General features: G+C 51.2%; 2 protein-coding genes across 2 annotated transcripts in view; one reads left to right on the forward strand and one right to left on the reverse strand.

Annotated features, from left to right (window-relative positions):
* Positions 1-19,610, forward strand: part of phf11 (PHD finger protein 11) — a 246,166-nt gene that overhangs the window by 160,222 nt on the left and 66,334 nt on the right. The window lies entirely within an intron of this gene.
* LOC137327125 (RCC1 and BTB domain-containing protein 1-like) overlaps positions 17,017-19,610 on the reverse strand; it is a 118,425-nt gene continuing 115,831 nt past the window's right edge. The window contains exon 14 of the mRNA XM_067992599.1: positions 17,017-17,615. The gene's annotated coding sequence lies outside the window, so the exon portion shown is untranslated. The remainder of the gene's footprint in view (positions 17,616-19,610) is intronic.

The following is a 19,610-nucleotide window of genomic DNA, read 5'->3' on the forward strand; positions in this document are numbered from 1 at the left end:
CTCTCTCTCTCTCTCTCGCTCCTCCTTTTATCACTGATCCCGCGCTCTGTTCTCTCTCTCTCTCGCTCCTTTTACCACTGATCCTGCGCTCCGTGCTCTCTCTCTCTCTCCTTTTATCACTGATCACGCGCTCTGCTCTCTCTCTCTCTCTCGCTCCTCCTTTTATCACTGATCCCGCGCTCTGCTCTCTCTCTCTCTCTCGCTCCTCCTTTTATCACTGATCCCGCGCTCCGCTCTCTCTCTCTCTCTTGCTCCTCCTTTTATCACTGATCCCGCACTCCGCGCTCTCTCTCCTCTCTCTCCTTTTATCACTGATCCCGCACGCCGCGCTCTCTCTCCTCTCTCTCCTTTTATCACTGATCCCGCACTCCGCGCTCTCTCTCCTCTCTCTCCTTTTATCACTGATCCCGCGCTCTGCTCTCTCTCTCTCTCGCTCCTCCTTTTATCACTGATCCCGCGCTCTGCTCTCTCTCTCTCCTCTCTCGCTCCTCCTTTTATCACTGGTCCCGCGCTCTGCTCTCTCTCTCTCTCTCTCGCTCCTCCTTTTATCACTGATCCCGCGCTCCGCTCTCTCTCTCTCCTCCTTTTATCATTGATCCCGCGCTCTGCTCTCTCTCTCTCTCTCCCCTCCTTTTATCACTGATCCCGCGCTCCGCGCTCTCTCTCCTCTCTCTCCTTTTATCACTGATCCCGCGCTCTGCTCTCTCTCTCTCTCTCCTTTTATCACTGATCCCGCGCTCCGCTCTCTCTCTCCTCTCTCTCGCTCCACCTTTGATCACTGATCCCGCGCTCTGCTCTCTCCTCTCCTCTCCTTTTATCACTGATCCCGCGCTCCACTCTCTCCTCTCCTCTCATCACTGATCCCGTGCTCCACTCTCTCTCTCCTCTCCTTTTATCACTGATCCCGCGCTCCACTCTCTCCTCTCTCTCCTCTCATCACTGATCCCGCGCTCCGCTCTCTCTCTCCTCTCTCTCCTTTGATCACTGATCCCGCCCTCCGCTCTCTCCTCTCTCTCCTCACCTTTGATCACTGATCCCAAGCTCCACTCTCTCTCTCTCTCTCCTCCTTTTATCACTGATCCCGTGCTGCACTCTCTCCTCTCTCTCCTCCTTTTATCACTGATCCCGCGCTCCGTGCTCTCTCTCCTCTCCTTTTATCATTGATCTCGCGCTCCGCTCTCTCTCTCTCCTCTCCTTTTATCACTGATCCCGCGCTCCACTCTCTCCTCTCTCTCTCCTCCTTTTATCACTGATCCCGCGCTCCACTCTCTCCTCTCTCTCTCCTCACCTTTTATCACTGATCCCGCGCTCCGCTCTCTCTCTCCTCCATTTATCACTGATCCCGCGCTCCACTCTCTCTCTCCTCTCTCTCCTCCTTTTATCACTGATCCCGCGCTCCGTGCTCTCTCTCCTCTCTCCTCTCCTTTTATCACTGATCCCGTGCTCCGCTCTCTCCTCTCTCTCCTCCTTTTTATCACTGATCCCGCGCTCCGCGCTCTCTCTCCTCGCTCTCCTTTTATCACTGATCCCGCGCTCCGCTCTCTCTCTCCTCGCTCTCCTTTTATCACTGATCCCGCGCTCCGCTCTCTCTCTCCTCTCCTTTTATCACTGATCCCGCGCTCCGTGCTCTCTCTCCTCTCTCCTTTTATCACTGATCCCGTGCTCCACTCTCTCCTCTCTCTCCTCCTTTTATCACTGATCCCGCGCTCCGTGCTCTCTCTCCTCTCCTTTTATCACTGATCCCGCGCTCCACTCCTCTCTCTCTCCTCCTTTTATCATTGATCCCGCGCTCCGCTCTCTCTCTCCTCGCTCTCCTTTTATCACTGATCCCGCGCTCCACTCTCTCCTCTCTCTCTCCTCCTTTTATCATTGATCCCACGCTCCGCTCTCTCTCTCTCCTCCTTTTATCACTGATCCCGTGCTCCGCGCTCTCTCTCTCTCTCCTCACCTTTTATCACTGATCCCGCGCTCTCTCTCCTCACCTTTTATCATTGATCCCACGCTCCGCTCTCTCTCTCCTCGCTCTCCTTTTATCACTGATCCCGCGCTCCGTGCTCTCTCTTTCCTCTCTCTCCTTTTATCACTGATCCCGCTCTCTCTCTCTTTCTCTCTCTCTCTCTCCTCCTTTTATCACTGATCCCGCGCTCCGCGCTCTCTCTCCTCTCCTTTTATCACTGATCCCGTGCTCCACTCTCTTCTCTCTCTCCTCCTTTTATCACTGATCCCGTGCTCCACTCTCTCCTCTCTCTCCGCCTTTTATCACTGATCCCGTGCTCCACTCTCTCCTCTCTCTCCTTTTATCACTGATCCCGCGCTCCGCTCTCTCCTCTCTCTCCTCCTTTTATCACTGATCCCGCGCTCCACTCTCTCCTCTCTCTCCTCTCCTTTTATCACTGATCCCGTGCTCCACTCTCTCCTCTCTCTCCTTTTATCACTGATCCCGCGCTCCGTGCTCTCTCTCTCTCTCTCTCTCTCTCTCCTCTCTCTCTCTCTCTCCTCCTTTTATCACTGATCCCGCACTCCGCTCTCTCTCCTCTCTCTCCTTTTATCACTGATCCCGCACTCCACTCTCTCTCCTCTCTCTCCTCCTTTTATCACTGATCCCGCACTCCACTCTCTCTCCTCTCTCTCCTCCTTTTATCACTGATCCCGCGCTCCACTCTCTCTCCACTCTCCTCTCCTTTTATCACTGATCCCGCGCTCCGCTCTCTCTCCTCGCTCTCCTCCTTTTATCACTGATCCCGTGCTCCACTCTCTCCTCTCTCTCCTCCTTTTATAACTGATCCCGCGCTCCACTCTCTCCTCTCTCTCCTCCTTTTATCACTGATCCCGTGCTCCACTCTCTCCTCTCTCTCCTCCTTTTATCACTGATCCCGCGCTCCACTCTCTCCTCTCTCTCCTCCTTTTATCACTGATCCCGTGCTCCACTCTCTCCTCTCTCTCCTCCTTTTATCACTGATCCCGTGCTCCACTCTCTCCTCTCTCTCCTCCTTTTATCACTGATCCCGCGCTCCGCTCTCTCTCCTCGCTCTCCTCCTTTTATCACTGATCCCGTGCTCCACTCTCTCCTCTCTCTCCTCCTTTTATAACTGATCCCGCGCTCCACTCTCTCCTCTCTCTCCTCCTTTTATCACTGATCCCGTGCTCCACTCTCTCCTCTCTCTCCTCCTTTTATCACTGATCCCGCGCTCCACTCTCTCCTCTCTCTCCTCCTTTTATCACTGATCCCGTGCTCCACTCTCTCCTCGCTCTCCTCCTTTTATCACTGATCCCGTGCTCCACTCTCTCCTCTCTCTCCTCCTTTTATAACTGATCCCGCGCTCCACTCTCTCCTCTCTCTCCTCCTTTTATCACTGATCCCGTGCTCCACTCTCTCCTCTCTCTCCTTTTATCACTGATCCCGTGCTCCACTCTCTCTCCTCTCTCTCCTCCTTTTATCACTGATCCCGTGCTCCGCTCTCTCTCTCCTCCTTTTATCACTGATCGCGTGCTCCGCTCTCTCTCCTCTCTCCTCTCCTTTTATCACTGATCCCGTGCTCCACTCTCTCCTCTCTCTCCTCCTTTTATCACTGATCCCGCACTCCACTCTCTCCTCTCTCTCCTCCTTTTATCACTGATCCCGCGCTCCGCTCTCTCTCCTCTCTCCTCTCCTTTTATCACTGATCCCGTGCTCCACTCTCTCCTCTCTCTCCTCCTTTTATCACTGATCCCGCACTCCACTCTCTCCTCTCTCTCCTCCTTTTATCACTGATCCCGCGCTCCACTCCTCTCTCTCTCCTTTTATCACTGATCCCGCACTCCACTCTCTCTCCTCTCTCTCCTCCTTTTATCACTGATCCCGCGCTCCACTCTCTCCTCTCTCTCCTCCTTTTATCACTGATCCCGCGCTCCGCTCTCTCTCCTCTCTCCTCTCCTTTTATCACTGATCCCGTGCTCCACTCTCTCTCTCCTCTCTCTCTCCTCTCTCTCCTCCTTTTATCACTGATCCCGCGCTCCACTCTCTCCTCTCTCTCCTCCTTTTATCACTGATCCCGCGCTCCACTCTCTCTCCACTCTCCTCTCCTTTTATCACTGATCCCGCGCTCCGCTCTCTCTCCTCTCTCTCCTTTTATCACTGATCCCGTGCTCCACTCTCTCCTCTCTCTCCTCCTTTTATCACTGATCCCGCGCTCCACTCTCTCCTCTCTCTCCTCCTTTTATCACTGATCCCGCACTCCTTGCTCTCTCTCTCTCTCTCCTCTCTCTCTCTCTCGCTCCTCCTTTTATCACTGATCCCGTGCTCCGCTCTCTCTCTCCTCCTTTTATCACTGATCCCGCGCTCCGCTCTCTCTCCTCTCTCTCCTCTCCTTTTATCACTGATCCCGTGCTCCACTCTCTCCACTCTCTCCTCCTTTTATCACTGATCCCGTGCTCCGCTCTCTCTCTCCTCCTTTTATCACTGATCCCGCACTCCGCTCTCTCTTCTCTCTCTCCTCCTTTTATCACTGATCCCGTGCTCCGCTCTCTCTCTCCTCCTTTTATCACTGATCCCGCACTCCGCTCTCTCTTCTCTCTCTCCTCCTTTTATCACTGATCCCGCCCTCTGCTCTCTCCTCTCTCTCCTCCTTTTATCACTGATCCCGCGCTCCATGCTCTCTCTTTCCTCTCCTTTTATCACTGATCCCGCGCTCCGCTCTCTCCTCTCTCTCCTTTTATCACTGATCCCGCGCTCCGCTCTCTCTCTCCTCTCTCTCCTTTTATCACTGATCCCGCTCTCTCTCTCTTTCTCTCTCTCGCTCCTCCTTTTATCAATGATCCCACGCTCCGTGCTCTCTCTCCTCTCTCCTCTCCTTTTATCACTGATCCCGTGCTCCGCTCTCTCCTCTCTCTCCTTTTATCACTGATCCCGCGCTCCATGCTCTCTCTTTCCTCTCCTTTTATCACTGATCCCGCGCTCCGCTCTCTCCTCTCTCTCCTTTTATCACTGATCCCGTGCTCCGCTCTCTCTCTCCTCCTTTTATCACTGATCCCGCACTCCGCTCTCTCTTCTCTCTCTCCTCCTTTTATCACTGATCCCGCCCTCTGCTCTCTCCTCTCGCTCCTCCTTTTATCAATGATCCCACGCTCCGTGCTCTCTCTCCTCTCTCCTCTCCTTTTATCACTGATCCCGTGCTCCGCTCTCTCCTCTCTCTCCTCTCATCACTGATCCTGCGCTCTGCTCTCTCTCTCTCTCTCTCTCCTTTTATCACTGATCCCGCGCTCCGCTCTCTCTCTCCTCTCTCTCCTTTGATCACTGATCCCACGCTCCACTCTCTCTCTCTCTCCTCCTTTTATCACTGATCCCGCGCTCCGCTCTCTATCCTCTCTCTCCTCCTTTTATCACTGATCCCGTGCTGCACTCTCTCCTCTCTCTCCTCCTTTTATCACTGATCCCGCGCTCCGTGCTCTCTCTCCTCTCCTTTTATCATTGATCTCGCGCTCCGCTCTCTCTCTCTCCTCTCCTTTTATCAATGATCCCGCGCTCCACTCTCTCCTCTCTCTCTCCTCCTTTTATCACTGATCCCGTGCTCCACTCTCTCCTCTCTCTCTCCTCACCTTTTATCACTGATCCCGCGCTCCGCTCTCTCTCTCCTCCTTTTATCACTGATCCCGCGCTCCACTCTCTCTCTCCTCTCTCTCCTCCTTTTATCACTGATCCCGCGCTCCGTGCTCTCTCTCCTCTCTCCTCTCCTTTTATCACTGATCCCGTGCTCCGCTCTCTCCTCTCTCTCCTCCTTTTTATCACTGATCCCGCGCTCCGCGCTCTCTCTCCTCGCTCTCCTTTTATCACTGAACCCGCGCTCCGCTCTCTCTCTCCTCGCTCTCCTTTTATCACTGATCCCGCGCTCCGCTCTCTCTCTCCTCTCTCTCCTCTCCTTTTATCACTGATCCCGCGCTCCGTGCTCTCTCTCCTCTCTCCTTTTATCACTGATCCCGTGCTCCACTCTCTCCTCTCTCTCCTCCTTTTATCACTGATCCCGCGCTCCGTGCTTTCTCTCCTCTCCTTTTATCACTGATCCCGCGCTCCGTGCTCTCTCTCCTCTCTCCTTTTATCACTGATCCCGCGCTCCGTGCTCTCTCTCCTCTCTCCTTTTATCACTGATCCCGCGCTCCACTCTCTCCTCTCTCTCTCCTCCTTTTATCATTGATCCCACGCTCCGCTCTCTCTCTCTCCTCCTTTTATCACTGATCCCGTGCTCCGCGCTCTCTCTCTCTCTCCTCACCTTTTATCACTGATCCCGCGCTCCTCTCTCTCTCTCTCTCCTCTCCTTTTATCACTGATCCCACGCTCCGCTCTCTCTCTCCTCGCTCTCCTTTTATCACTGATCCCGCGCTCCGTGCTCTCTCTTTCCTCTCTCTCCTTTTATCACTGATCCCGCTCTCTCTCTCTTTCTCTCTCTCTCTCTCCTCCTTTTATCACTGATCCCGCGCTCCACTCTCTTCTCTCTCTCCTCCTTTTATCACTGATCCCGCGCTCCACTCTCTCTCCTCTCTCCTCTCCTTTTATCACTGATCCCGCGCTCCACTCTCTCTCCTCTCTCCTCTCCTTTTATCACTGATCCCGCGCTCCGCTCTCTCTCCTCTCTCCTCTCCTTTTATCACTGATCCCGCGCTCCACTCTCTCTCCTCTCTCCTCTCCTTTTATCACTGATCCCGTGCTCCACTCTCTCCTCTCTCTCCTCCTTTTATCACTGATCCCGTGCTCCACTCTCTCCTCTCTCTCCTCCTTTTATCACTGATCCCGCGCTCCACTCTCTCCTCTCTCTCCTCCTTTTATAACTGATCCCGTGCTCCACTCTCTCCTCTCTCTCCTCCTTTTATCACTGATCCCGTGCTCCACTCTCTCCTCTCTCTCCTTTTATCACTGATCCCGCGCTCCACTCTCTCCTCTCTCTCCTCCTTTTATCACTGATCCCGCGCTCCACTCTCTCCACTCTCTCCTCCTTTTATCACTGATCCCGCGCTCCACTCTCTCCTCTCTCTCCTCTCCTTTTATCACTGATCCCGTGCTCCACTCTCTCCTCTCTCTCCTTTTATCACTGATCCCGCGCTCCGTGCTCTCTCTCTCTCTCTCTCTCCTCTCTCTCTCTCTCGCTCCTCCTTTTATCACTGATCCCGCGCTCCACTCTCTCCACTCTCTCCTCCTTTTATCACTGATCCCGTGCTCCGCTCTCTCTCTCCTCCTTTTATCACTGATCCCGTGCTCCACTCTCTCTCCTCTCTCTCCTCTCCTTTTATCACTGATCCCGCACTCCACTCTCTCTCCTCTCTCTCCTCCTTTTATCACTGATCCCGCCCTCTGCTCTCTCCTCTCTCTCCTCCTTTTATCACTGATCCCGCCCTCTGCTCTCTCCTCTCTCTCCTCCTTTTATCACTGATCCCACGCTCCATGCTCTCTCTTTCCTCTCCTTTTATCACTGATCCCGCGCTCCGCTCTCTCTCTCCTCTCTCTCCTTTTATCACTGATCCCGCTCTCTCTCTCCTCTCTCCTCTCTCGCTCCTCCTTTTATCACTGATCCCGTGTTCCGCTCTCTCTCCTCTCCTTTTATCACTGATCCCGCGCTCCACTCTCTCCTCTCTCTCCTCCTTTTATCACTGATCCCGCGCTCCACTCCTCTCTCTCTCCTTTTATCACTGATCCCGCGCTCCGTGCTCTCTCTCTCTCTCTCCTCTCTCTCTCTCGCTCCTCCTTTTATCACTGATCCCGCGCTCCGCTCTCTCTCCTCTCTCTCCTCTCCTTTTATCACTGATCCCGCACTCCACTCTCTCCACTCTCTCCTCCTTTTATCACTGATCCCGTGCTCCACTCTCTCTCCACTCTCCTCTCCTTTTATCACTGATCCCGCCCTCCGCTCTCTCTCCTCTCTCTCCTCCTTTTATCACTCATCCCGCGCTCCACTCTCTCTCCTCTCTCCTCTCCTTTTATCACTGATCTCGCGCTCCGCGCTCTCTCTCCTCTCTCTCCTTTTATCACTGATCCCGCGCTCCACTCCTCTCTCTCTCCTTTTATCACTGATCCCGCGCTCCACTCCTCTCTCTCTCCTTTTATCACTGATCCCGTGCTCCACTCTCTCTCCTCTCTCTCCTCCTTTTATCACTGATCCCGCGCTCCGCTCTCTCTCCTCTCTCTCCTCCTTTTATCACTGATCTCGCGCTCCACTCTCTCTCTCTCTCTCCTCCTTTTATCACTGATCCCGCGCTCCGCTCTCTCTCCTCTCTCGCTCCTCCTTTTATCACTGATCCCGTGCTCCGCTCTCTCCTCTCCTCCTTTAATCACTGATCCCGTGTTCCGCTCTCTCTCCTCTCCTCCTTTAATCACTGATCCCGCGCTCTGCTCTCTCTCTCCTCGCTCTCCTTTTACCACTGATCCCGCGCTCCGCGCTCTCTCTCTCTCTCTCCTCACCTTTTATCACTGATCCCGCGCTCCGCTCTCTCTCTCTCCTCTCCTTTTATCACTGATCCCGCGCTCCGCTCTCTCTCTCTCTCTCCTCCTTTTATCATTGATCTCGCGCTCCACTCTCTCCTCTCTCCTCTCCTTTTATCACTGATCCCGCGCTCCGCTCTCTCTCTCTCTCTCCTCCTTTTATCATTGATCTCGCGCTCCGCTCTCTCTCTCTCCTCTCCTTTTATCAACGATCCCGCGCTCCGCTCTTTCTCTCTCCTCCTTTTTTCATTGATCTCGCGCTCCGCTCTCTCTCTCTCCTCTCCTTTTATCACTGATCCCGTGCTCCGCGCTCTCTCTCTCTCTCTCTCCTCCTTTTATCATTGATCTCGCGCTCCGCTCTCTCTCTCTCCTCTCCTTTTATCACTGATCCCGCGCTCCGCTCTCTCTCTCTCTCTCTCTCCTCCTTTTATCATTGATCTCGCGCTCCGCTCTCTCTCTCTCCTCACCTTTTATCATTGATCCCGCGCTCCGCTCTCTCTCCTCGCTCTCCTTTTATCACTGATCCCGCGCTCCGCTCTCTCTCTCTCTCCTCTCCTTTTATCACTGATCCCGCGCTCCGCTCTCTCTCCTCGCTCTCCTTTTATCATTGATCCCACGCTCCGCTCTCTCTCCTCGCTCTCCTTTTATCACTGATCCCGCGCTCCATGCTCTCTCTTTCCTCTCCTTTTATCACTGATCCCGCGCTCCGCTCTCTCTCTCCTCTCTCTCCTTTTATCACTGATCCCGCTCTCTCTCTCTTTCTCTCTCTCGCTCCTCCTTTTATCACTGATCCCACGCTCCGTGCTCTCTCTCCTCTCCTTTTATCACTGATCCCGTGCTCCGCGCTCTCTCTCCTCTCCTTTTATCACTGATCCCGCGCTCCGCTCTCTCTCTCCTCTCCTTTTATCACTGATCCCGTGCTCCGCGCTCTCTCTCCTCTCCTTTTATCACTGATCCCGCGCTCCACTCTCTCCTCTCTCTCCTCTCCTTTTATCACTGATCCCGCGCTCCACTCTCTCCTCTCTCTCCTCTCCTTTTATCACTGATCCCGTGCTCCACTCTCTCCCCTCTCTCCTTTTATCGCTGATCCCGCGCTCTGCTCTCTCTCTTGCTCCTCCTTTTATCACTGATCCCGCGCTCCGCTCTCTCTCTCCTCGCTCTCCTTTTATCACTGATCCCGCGCTCCGCTCTCTCTCTCCTCTCCTTTTATCACTGATCCCACGCTCCGCTCTCTCTCTCCTCTCCTTTTATCACTGATCCCACGCTCCGCGCTCTCTCTCCTCGCTCTCCTTTTATCACTGATCCCACGCTCCACTCTCTCTCTCTCTCGCTCCTCCTTTTATCACTGATCCCGCTCTCTCTCTCTCTCTCCTCTCCTCCTTTAATCACTGATCCCGTGTTCCGCTCTCTCTCTCCTCTCCTTTTATCACTGATCCCACGCTCCGCGCTCTCTCTCCTCGCTCTCCTTTTATCACTGATCCCACGCTCCGCTCTCTCTCTCCTCTCTCTCCTCCTTTTATCACTGATCCCACGCTCCGTGCTCTCTCTCTCTCTCCTCTCTCTCCTCTCTCTCCTCCTTTTATCACTGATCCCGCGCTCAGCTCTCTCTCTCTCTCTCTCTCCTCCTTTTATCACTGATCCCGCGCTCCGCTCTCTCTCCTCTCCTCCTTTTATCACTGATCCCGCGCTCCACTCTCTCCTCTCTCTCCTCTCCTTTTATCACTGATCCCGCGCTCCGTGCTCTCTCTCCTCTCCTTTTATCACTGATCCCGCGCTCCACTCTCTCTCCTCTCTCTCCTCCTTTTATCACTGATCCCGCGCTCAGCTCTCTCTCTCTCTCTCTCTCTCCTCCTTTTATCACTGATCCCGCGCTCCGCTCTCTCTCCTCTCCTCCTTTTATCACTGATCCCGCGCTCCACTCTCTCCTCTCTCTCCTCTCCTTTTATCACTGATCCCGCACTCCGTGCTCTCTCTCCTCTCCTTTTATCACTGATCCCGTGCTCCACTCTCTCCTCTCTCTCCTCCTTTTATCACTGATCCCGCACTCCGTGCTCTCTCTCCTCCTTTTATCACTGATCCCGCACTCCGTGCTCTCTCTCCTCTCCTTTTATCACTGATCCCGCGCTCCGCTCTCTCTCTCCTCGCTCTCCTTTTATCACTGATCCCGCGCTCCGCTCTCTCACCTCGCTCTCCTTTTATCGCCGATCCCGCGCTCCGCGCTCTCTCTCTCTCTCCTCACCTTCTATCGCCGATCCCGTGCTCTCTCTCCCCTCTCGCCTCACCTTTTATCACAGATCCCGTGCTCCGCTCTCTCTCTCTTATCGCCGATCCCGTGCTCCTCTCTCTCCTCTCTCTTTTATCGCTGATCCCGCGCTCCGCGCTCTCTCCTCTCTCTCCTTTTATCACTGAGCCCACGCTTCGCTCTCTCTCTCCTCGCTCTCCTTTTATCACTGATCGCGTGCTCCGCTCTCTCTCCTCGCTCTCCTTTTATCACTGATCCCGCGCTCCGCTCTCTCTCTCCTCGCTCTCCTTTTATCACTGATCGCGTGCTCCGCTCTCTCTCCTCGCTCTCCTTTTATCACTGATCCCGCGCTCCGCTCTCTCTCTCCTCGCTCTCCTTTTATCACTGATCCCGTGCTCCGCTCTCTCTCCTCTCGCCCCTCCTTTTATCACAGATCCCGCGCTCCGCTCTCTCTCTCTCCTCTCTCCTTTTATCGCCGATCCCGTGTTCCGCTCTCTCTCTCCTCTCTCGCCTCTCCTTTTATCACTGATCCCGCACTCCGCTCTCTCTCTCTCCTCTCTCCCCTCGTTTTATCACCGATCCCGCGCTCCGCTCTCTCTCTCCTCTCATCGCCGATCCCGCGCTCCGCTCTCTCTCTCCTCTCATCGCCGATCCCGCGCTCTGCTCTCTCTCTCCTCTCCTATCCTTTTATCGCCGATCCCGTGCTCCGCTCTCTCTCTCTCCTCTCTATCCTTTTATCGCCGATCCCGCGCTCCGCTCTCTCTCTCCTCTCTATCCTTTTATCGCCGATCCTGTGTTCCGCTCTCTCTCTCCTCTCTCGCCTCTCCTTTTATCACTGATCCCGCACTCCGCTCTCTCTCTCTCCTCTCTCCCCTCTCCCCTCGTTTTATCACCGATCCCGCGCTCCGCTCTCTCTCTCCTCTCATCGCCGATCCCGCGCTCCGCTCTCTCTCTCCTCTCTATCCTTTTATCGCCGATCCCGCGCTCCGCTCTCTCTCTCCTCCTATCCTTTTATCGCCGATCCCGCGCTCCGCTCTCTCTCTCCTCCTATCCTTTTATCGCCGATCCCGTGCTCCGCTCTCTCTCCTCTCTCTCGCTCCACTTGTAGTCAAGTAGCACTGCCTCCCAAGTAGATTCTCACAGGCGTTAGTCACAGAGCTGCCTGTCACTTGAGTTGACTTGCCAGTTACTGAGGCAGTGTTCTTCCCAGGACTGGACCATTCTATTTTGGCTGAGGGTTTCCACCTCCCCCAAGCAATGTACCTGTTGTTTTTGGAGGAGTCCAGCTTAAGGATATTGTATCATATGATGAGACTGGAAAAATGGAGGGCTGAAGATGAGGCTTGATGCTACCTGATGCCACATGCCCTTGTGCAGGCAGAAAATCTGTGCGTTGCAGAGCTCTGCCATGCTTCCCTGTGATCAGAGACCACAAGGAGGGGAAATCTGGTCTGGTTAACTTTGTTTTCTTCTTCCAATGATGGATGGGCATCAACTACAACAGATGTGCCAAGAAGTACCTTGAACAAGATTTGATGAAATGCAAATCAAATCAGTGAAAGTGACAGGTCAAGCAGCCCTTATGCTCGAGCGAGGGCCATCTTTGTTATGCTAAATTATCCATGTTAGTTGATAAAACATTCTGCACTCATTTAATGGGTTGTGTTAGTGTTTCATTTGGCTGATCAAGAGCAGAAATGTTTACTTTCACTAGTGTTCCTTAGAAATCTGTCGTGTACTCGTCATCAAGTAGGGGTGAGACAGTGCTGGAGAATGCATTACTTTTCTCATTTCGACTTATAAACAGTATTGACCACTCTTAGCTAGATTCATGGCTTCAGTTCAGAGCTCCCTCTACACTTTCCAAGACTGTGTCCACCCCTGATCTTGCAAGAGTACCCCAGGGTGACCGGAACATTTCCCATTGGAAACGGGAACGTGCCCCACAAACACTTCAGCCTTTTCTGTGTTCATTTCCATGTTTCTAGTTTTTAACCATGTAACTAAAACCAACACAAGGGAAAAACTTACTTGACCTCGTTCTCACCAATCTACCTGTCGCAAATGCATCTGTCCATGACAATATTGGTAGGAATGACCACCGCACAGTCCTCGTGGAGACGAAGTCCTGTCTTTGCACTGAGGACACCATCCAATGTGCTGTGTGGCACTATCACCGTACTAAATGGGATAGATTCAGAACAGATCCAGCAGCTCAAAACTGGGCATCCATGAGGCGCTGTGGGCCATCAGCAGCAGCAGAATTGTATTCCAGCACAATCTGTAACCTCATGGCCCGGCATATTCCTCACTCTACCATTACCAACAAGCCAGGAGATCAACCCTGGTTCAATGAGGATTGTAGAAGAGCATGCCAGGAGCAGCACCAGGCGTACCTAAAAATGAGGTGCCAACCTGGTGAAGCTACAACATAGGACTACATGCATGCTAATCAGTGGAAGCAAAATGCTATAGACAGAGCTAAGCGATTCCACAACCAACGGATCAAATCAAAGCTCTGCAGTCCTGCCACATCCAGTCGTGAATGGTGGTGGACAATTAAACAACTAACGGGAGGAGGAGGCTCTGTAAACATCCCCATCCTCAATGACGGCGGAGTCCAGCACGTGAGTGCAAAAGACAAGGCTGAAACGTTTGCAACCATCTTCAGCCAGAAGTGACGAGTGGATGATCCATCTCGACCTCCTCCCGATATCCCCACCATCACAGAAGCCAGTCTTCAGCCAATTCGATCCACTCCATGTGATATCAAGAAACGGCTGAGTGCACTGGATACAGCAAAGGCTATGGGCCCCGACAACATCCCGGCTGTAGTGCTGAAGACTTGTGTTCCAAAACTAGCTGCGCCTCTAGCCAAGCTGTTCCAGTACAGCTACAACACTGGCATCTACCCGACAATGTGGAAAATTGCCCAGGTATGTCCTGTCCGCAAAAAGCAGGACAAATCCAATCCAGCCAATTACTGCCCCATCAGTCCACTCTCAATCATCAGCAAAGTGATGGAAGGTGTCGTCGACAGTGCTATCAAGCAGCACTTACTCACCAATAACCTGCTCACTGATGCTCAGTTTGGGTTCCGCCAGAACCACTCGGCTCTCGAACTCATTACAGCCTTGGTCCAAACATGGACAAAAGAGCTGAATTCCAGAGGTGAGGTGAGAGTGACTGCCCTTGACATCAAGGCAGCATTTGACTGAGTGTGGCACCAAGGAGCCCTAGTAAAATTGAAGTCAATGGGAATCAGGGGGAAAACTCTCCAGTGGCTGGAGTCATACCTAGCACAAAGGAAGATGTTAGTGGTTGTTGGAGGCCAATCATCTCAGCCCCAGGACATTGCTGCAGGAATTCCTCAGGGCAGTGTCCGAGGCCCAACCATCTTCAGCTGCTTCATCAGTGACCTTCCCTCCATCATAAGGTCAGAAATGGGGATGTTCGCTGATGATTGCACAGTGTTCAGTTCCATTCGCAGCCCCTCAGGTAATGAAGCAGTCCGTGCCCGCATGGAGCAAGACCTGGACAACATCCAGGCTTGGGCTGATAAGTGGCAAAGCAATATTCGTGCCAGGCAATGACCATCTCCAACAAGAGACAGTCTAACCACCTCCCCTTGACATTCAACGGCATTATCATTGCCGAATCCCCCACCATCAACATCCTGGGGGTCACCATTGACCAGAAACTTAACTGGACCAGCTATATAAATACTGTGGCTACGAGAGCAGGTCAGAGGCTGGGTATTCTGCCACAAGTGACTCACCTCCTGACTCCCCAAAGCCTTTCCACCATCCACAAGGCACAAGTCTGGAGTGTGATGGAATACTGTCCACTTGCCTGGATGAGTGCAGCTCCAACAACACTCAAGAAGCTCAATACCATCCAGGACAAAGCAGCCTGCTTGATTGGCACCCCATCCACCACCCTAAACATTCACTCCCTTCACCACCGGCTCACAGTGGCTGCAGTGTGTACCATCCACAGGATGCACTGCAGCAACTCGCCAAGGCTTCTTCGACAGCACCTCCCAAACACGTGACCTCTACCACCTAGAAGGACAAGGACAGCAGGCACATGGGAACAACACCACCTGCATGTTTCCCTCCAACTCACACACCTCCTGACTTGGAAATATATTGCCGTTCCTTCATCGTCGCTGGGTCAAAATCCTGGAACTCCCTAACAGCACTGTGGGAGAACCTTCACCACATGGACTGCAGCGGTTCAAGAAGGCGGCTCACCACCACCTTCTCAAGGGTAATTAGGGATGGGCAATAAATGCTGGCCTTGCCAGCGACGCCCACATCCCATGAACGAATAAAAAAAAACTAAAATCCTATAATCCTGGTGATTTTGAATGTTAAGAAAGAACTTTGCTTTAAACAGTGCCTTTCAGGACTTTAGCATATCCCAAAGCACTTCTTCGCCATTGAAGTGCTTTTGAACTGTAGTCACTGTTGTAAGTACGAAACATGGCAGCCAATTTGCTGAAAGCAAGTTCCCACAAACAGCAATGGGATAAATGACCAGATAATCTGTTTTACATAAAAACATAGAAAATAGGAGCAACAGTAGGCCATTCGGGCCTGCTCCGCCATTCAAAATGATTATGCTGATTGTCTAACTCAGTACCCTGTTCCCGCTTTTTCCCCATATCCCTTGATCCCTTTAGCATTAAGAAATATATCTATCTCCTTCTCAAATACATCTCATGACTTGGCCTCCACTGCCTTCTGTGGTAGAGAATTCCACAGGTTCACCACCCTCTGAGTGAAGAAATTTCTCCTCATCTCGGTTCTAAATGGTATACCCCGTATTCTGAGACTGTGATCCCTGGCTCTGGACTCCCCAGCCATCGGGAACATCCTCCCTGCATCTAGTCTGTCTACCCTGTTAGAATTTTATATGTTTCAATGAGATCACCTCTCATTCTTCTAAACTCTAGTGAATATAGGCCCAGTCGACGCAATCTCTCCTCATATATCAGTCTTGCCATCCCAGGAATCAGTCTGGTGAACCTTCGTTGCACTCCCTCCATGGCAAGGACATCCTTCCTCAGATAAGGAGACCAAAACTGCACACAATACTCCAGATGTGGTCTCACCAAGGCCCTGTATAACTGCAGTAAGACATCCTTGCTCCTGTACTCAAATCCACTTGCAATGAAAGCCAGCATACCATTCGCCTTCCTAACTGCTTGCTGCACCTGAATGCTCCCAGAGTACTAAAGGAAGTGGCCAAGGACACCCAGGTCTCGTTGCACCTCCCCTTTTCCCAATCTATCACCGTTCAGATAATAATCTGTCTTTCTGTTTTTACAACCAAAGTGGATAACCTCACATTTATCCACATTATACTGCATCTGCCATGTTCTTGCCCACTCACCCAACTTGTCTAAATCACATTGGAGCCTCTTTGCATCCTCCTCACAGCTCACATTCCATCCCAGCTTTGTGTCGTCTGCAAACTTGGAAATGTTACATTTAGTTCCCTCATCCAAATCATTGATATATATTGTGAATAGCTGGGGCCCAAGCACTGATCCCTGCGGTACCCCACTAGTCACTGCCTGCCACCCGGAAAAAGACCCGTTTATTCCTACTCTCTGTTTCCTGTCTGTCAACCAATTCTCAATCCTTGCCAGAATATTCCCCCCAATCCCATGTGCTTTAATTTTACACACTAACCTCTTGTGTGGGACCTTATTAAAAGCCTTCTGAAAATCCAAGTACACCATATCCACTGGTTCTCCCCTATCTATTCTACTAGTTACATCCTCAAAAAACTCCAGTAGATTTGTTAAGCATGATTTCCCTTTCATAAACCCATGCTGACTTTGTCCAATCCCGTTAATGCCTTCCAAGTGTTCTGTTATCACATCTTTTATAATAGACTCTAGCATTTTCCCCACTACTGATGTTAGGCTAACTGGTCTGTAATTCCCTATTTTTTCTCTTCCTCCTTTTTTAAATAGTGGGGTTACATTTGCTACCGTCCAATCTGTAGGAACTGTTCCAGAGTCTATAGAATTTTGGAAGATGACCACCAATGTATCCACTATTTCCAGGGCCACTTCCTTTAGTACTCTGGGATGTCGATTATCAGGCCCTGGGGATTTGTCAGCCTTTAGCCCCACTAATTTCCCGAGCACTATTTTTTTTAACTAATACTAGTTTCCTTCAGTTCTTCCCTCTCACTAGACCCTTGGTTCCCTAACATTTCTGGGAGGTTATTTGTGTCCTCCTTTGTGAAGGCAGAACCAAAGAACGTGTTTAATTGTTCTGTAAGGAATCTTACAACACCAGGTTATAGTCCAACTGTTTTATTTGAAAATCACAAGCTTTTGGAGGCTTTCTCCTTCGTCAGGTGAGCGAGTGTGGGATTCCATGGAAGGTTACCGCATTTATAGTCAGAGAACAATACCTGGTGATTACAGATAATCTTTCCAACTGCCCGTTGTCAAGGCAATCAAAGTGTTCAGCCAGAGTGATGTTACCTACAGGACCACCGAATACACAAACGGCCAGAACAAAAGACAGACAGAGAGAGAGAGAAACATCCGAAAGGAAGAGAAAGACAGAGAATGACCCGTTGTGTTAAAAACAGATAACTTTTTTTCGCTGGTGGGGTTACGTGTAGCGTGACATGAACCCAAGATCCCAGTTGAGGCCGTCCTCATGGGTGCGGAACTTGTCTATCAATTTCTGTTCGACGATTTTGCGTTGTCGTGTGTCTCGAAGGCCGCCTTGGAGAACGCTTACCCGAAGATCGGTGGCTGAATGTCCTTGACTGCTGAAGTGTTCCCCGACTGGGAGGGAACCCTCCTGTCTGGCGATTGTTGCGCGGTGTCCGTTCATCCGTTGTCGCAGTGTCTGCATGGTCTCGCCAATGTACCATGCTCCGGGGCATCCTTTTCTGCAACGTATGAGGTAGACAACGTTGGCTGAGTCACAGGAGTATGAACCATGTACCTGGTGGGTGGTGTCCTCTCGTGTGATGTTGGTGTCTGTGTCGATGATCTGGCATGTCTTGCAGAGGTTGCCGTGGCAGGGTTGTGTGGTGTCGTGGACGCTGTTCTCCTGAAAAATTGTTCTGTCATTTCTTCCCCATTATAATTTCCCCCCTTTCTGACTGTAAGGGCCCTACATTTGTCTTCACTAATCTTTTTCTCTTGACATATTTATAGAAGCTTTTACAGTCAGTTTTTATGTTCCCTGCTAGTTTACTCTCATACTCTATTTTTCCCCTCTTAATCAATCTCTTTGTCCTCCTTTGCTAAATTCTAAACTGCTCCCAATCCTCAGGCTTACTGCTTTTTCTGGCAATTTTATATGTCTCCTCTTTGGATCTAATACTATCCCTAATTTCTTTTGTAAGCCACGGTTGAGTCACCTTTCGTGTTTTATTTTTGCACCAGACAGGAATGAATAATTGTTATAATTCCTGCACACGTTCTTTAAATATTAGCCATTGCCTACCCACCGTCATCCCTTTTAGTAAAGTTCCCCAAACTATCATAGCCAACTTGCACCTCATACTTTCGTAATTTCCTTTAATTTAGATTCAGGACCCTAGTTTCGGATTCAACTACTTCACTCTCCACCTTAATGAGGAATTCTATCATATTATGGTCGCTCTTCCCTAAGGGACCCCGCACAACAAGATTGTTAATTAATCCTTTCTCATTGCACAATACCCAGTCTAGGATCGCCTGTCCTCTAGTTGGTTCCTCAACGTATTGGTCTAGAAATCCATCATGTACACACTCCAGGAATTCCTCCCCCACAGTATTATTGCTAATTTTGTTTGACCAATCTATATGTATATTAAAGTCACCCATGATTATAGTTGTACCCTTCTTGCATGCGTCTCTAATTTCCTGTTTAATGCCCTCCCCTACATCTCCACTACTGTTTGGGGGCCTATAGACAACCCCCACCAACGTTTTCTGCCCCTTGGTGTTTCTTAGCTCCACCCATACAGATTCCACATTGTGATTTTCTGAGCCAATATTCTTCCTCGCTATTGCATTGATTTCCTCCTTTACTAACAATGCTACCCCACCTCCTTTCACTTTTTTGCCTGTACCTTCCTAAATATTGAATACCCCTGGATGTTCAGTTCCCATTCTTGGTCACCCTGCAGCCATGTCTCCGTAATTGCAACTATATCATAACCGTTAATATCTATCTGCGCTGTTAATTCATCCACCTTATTGTGAATGCTCCACGAATTAAGACACAATGCCTTTAGACTTGTCTTTTTAAGATTGCGAGTCATCTTAGTTTTATTTTGCACTATGGCCTATTTGTTTCTCGCCTTTGTTTTCTCTGCCTTCCACTATTGCTTCTTCCCTTTCTGTCTTTTGTTTCTAATCTTGTTTCCCCCTCCTCTGTCTCCCTGCTCAGGTTCCCATCCCCCTGCCATTCCAGTTTAAACCTTCCCCAACAGCACCAGCAAACACCCCTGCGAGGACATCGGTCCCGGTCCTGCTCGGGTGTAACCGTCCCGCTTGTACAGGTCCCACCTTCCCCAGAACCGGTCCCAATGTCCCAGGAATCTAAATCCCTCCCTCCTACATCATCCCTGCAGCCACGCATTCATCCGGTCTATTCTCCTGTTCCTATACTCACTAGCATGTGGCACTGGTAGTAATGCTGACGATGTTTTTGATGTTGGTTGAGGGATAAATTCCCATGACACTGGGAGAAACTCCTGTGCTCTTCTTCAAACAGTGCCATGAGATATTTTACATCCACCCAAAAAGGCAGATGGGAAATGTTTCATCCGAAAGACGGCACCGACAACTTGCTCACTACTGCACTGAAATACCAGACTTGCTCAAGTCTCTGGAGTGGGACTTGAACCCATGACCTTCTGACTCAGAGACAAGAGTGCTACCACTGAGCC

This window comes from Heptranchias perlo, chromosome 11, assembly GCF_035084215.1.
Source record: "Heptranchias perlo isolate sHepPer1 chromosome 11, sHepPer1.hap1, whole genome shotgun sequence".
NCBI lineage: Eukaryota > Metazoa > Chordata > Chondrichthyes > Hexanchiformes > Hexanchidae > Heptranchias > Heptranchias perlo.